Consider the following 2,673-nt stretch of genomic DNA (forward strand, 5'->3'; position numbering starts at 1 on the left):
TTTGAATGGACAGAGGAATGTGAGGCTATTTTTGAGCAAATCAAGCAGTTGTGGACACATGCACCATTGTTAAAGATTGCAAACCCGGACAAAGAGTTTGTAGTATGCACAGATGCTTGAAAGATAGGACTTGGTGGATTCCTTATGTAGGATGGATAGGTGGTATGCTATAAGTCACAAAAAATGAATGAGCATGAGCAGAACTACCCCACACATGATATTGAGTTGGAAGCGATCCTACATGCATTGAAGATGTGGAGTCACTATCTTCTGGGTAGGAGGTTTGTGTTGATGAGTGATCACAATGGTTTATGGTATCTATTTGACTAACCGAACCTAAACGGTAGGCAAGCTCGGTGGTTTGCCATGATTAGTGAATTCATTTTTGAGATCTGGTATATCAAAGGTAAAGAGAACAAGGTGGCAATTGCTCTTAGTATGCGGATAGCAGTAAATCACTTAGCAGCTATGAGCTCCTATGGGACAACCTTACATGATAGAATCTTGTAGGCAGGTCAGCATGATGTAAGGTATATGGAGATTATTCATAGGTTGCAGCAAAGTACAGGTAGTGGTAGAAGTACAGGTACATGTGGTGGTACAGGTAGAGGTGCAGGTAGTAGTACAGATATAGGTCCAAGTGCACAGGATGTCGATTACCATCTCACAGTCGATGGATTGGTTAGGTTTAGAGAAAGGATATATGTGTCAGAAAACATTGATATCAAGAAGGTGATCGTCAGGGATTTTCATGAGAAACCATATTCAGGTCACCCAGGAAATCAAAAGGCATTGATTGCAGTGGAGAAATTTTTTTATTGGCCGAATTTGAAGAAGGATGTAGCAAAGTTTGTGGTTAGGTGTTTCAATTTTCAGCGTGTGAAGACAGAGTGTAAGCATCCAGGTGGACTGCTACAGCCAATTGTGATTCCAAAATGGAAATGGGAGGTCATTTCCATGGACTTTATCACAGGTTTGTCGAGGACAGTGAGACAACATGATTCCATCATGGTTGTTGTGGACAAGTTGACAAAGGTCGCTCACTCTACATTCTCACCTAGCGATGTAGCACAGGTATTCATCAGAGATATGGTCACATTGCATGGTGTTCCAAATAATATTGTGTCAGACACGGATGAAAAGTTCACTTCCAATTTTTGGAAGGAGTTGTTTGCAGGTTTGGGCACAGAGTTGGCCTTCAATATAACTTATCATCCACAGAAAGATGGAAAGACTTAGAGGGTCAATAGGATATTGGAGGAAATGTTGAGGATGTATGTGATGCATCAGCAGCGAAAGTGGGAAGAGTATCTTCCACTGGTAGAGTTCGCTTACAAAAATGGGTATAAGGAATCTTTGAAGATGAGTCTGTTTGAGGCATTGTATGGACAGAGTTACAATACTCCCATCAATTGGAGTGATCCAATTAACAAGGTGTTTATTGGACCAGACACGTTGGTGGAAATGGAACAGGAAATGCAGTTAATCAAGAAGAATTTGAAAGTAGCACAGATAAGGCAAAAGATCTATGTAGATCGGAACAGGTTGTTCAAGGAGTTCCAGGTTGGGGAATAGGTTTACTTGTGCATCAAACCAAAGAAGAGATCCTTGTGGATTGGATCATGTGCCAAGTTGGCACCATGGTTTTGTGGACCATTCAGTATTATTCCAATTGCGTTACCTCCAATAATAAAATTCCATGATGTTTTTCATGTGTCATTGCTTAAGAAGTATGTTAAAGATGTTGATCATGTGATTGAATAGTTTGTATTGCTGGTGGAACCAGATGGAGAATTCCAGCCAGAGCCTCAGTGTATATTGCAGAAAAATGTGCTCATGCTCTAGAACCGAGAAATTGAGCAAGTTAAAGTCTAGTGGAAGCACTTTGGGCCCGATGAAGCTACATGGGAGATGGTGGATCAAATGTCGGCTATGTATCCTTCATTTTTTGTCGGTTGAGGCAAAGCAGTTTTGGTATGGTGTTTTGGTATGTCTTGGTATATGTTTTGGTACATGTTTTGGTGATGTTTAGTATATGTACATATGTATATGGATGTAAATTCCACCATGAGCTATGTTATAAAGCTCCAATAAGCAGTATGGGTGTCATGTCATTATGATGATATACTTTTTATGTTTTCATGTTGGTTTGCTTCTTAGTAGGTTGATCATTGTAAATACTACAACGAGCTAAGTTATAAAGCTCCATCGGTAGTATGTTTTTCTTATAGCAGTCTTGTGGTTACAGGTGTTGTTGAACACCGAGGATAGTGTTCCCCCAAGGGGGAGGATTCTGTAATAGCCCTGGTGAAAATTCCATGTAATAAAAGTTAATAAAGGAAAATTAATAACCATGGTTGATGGGACACTTATTCCAAGTTGAATGTTGGGAAAAATCCTAGTGATGGGGATCACTTGTGATTGATTAATGGCTAAGAAAACTAGCAAAGGAAATGGCTAAGGCTTTGGAAAGACAAAATGGAATTTTTGGCACATTTATTTATGAAAATAATGGAAATTAGGAGAAAATGAAGGTGAAAGGTCACAGGTTACATGGAGGAGGAAAATGAAGGAAAATAATGGAAATGAAGAAAACAGATGCCTCATTAATAAAAAGGATTATGAGGATCAGTTCACAGACTTTTTTCAGTTCAGTTTTGGAACTCTCTCTCA

Source organism: Pinus tabuliformis, chromosome Q, assembly GCF_031772625.1.
Source record: "Pinus tabuliformis cultivar Carrire ecotype Pingquan chromosome Q, CPIR1, whole genome shotgun sequence".
NCBI lineage: Eukaryota > Viridiplantae > Streptophyta > Pinopsida > Pinales > Pinaceae > Pinus > Pinus tabuliformis.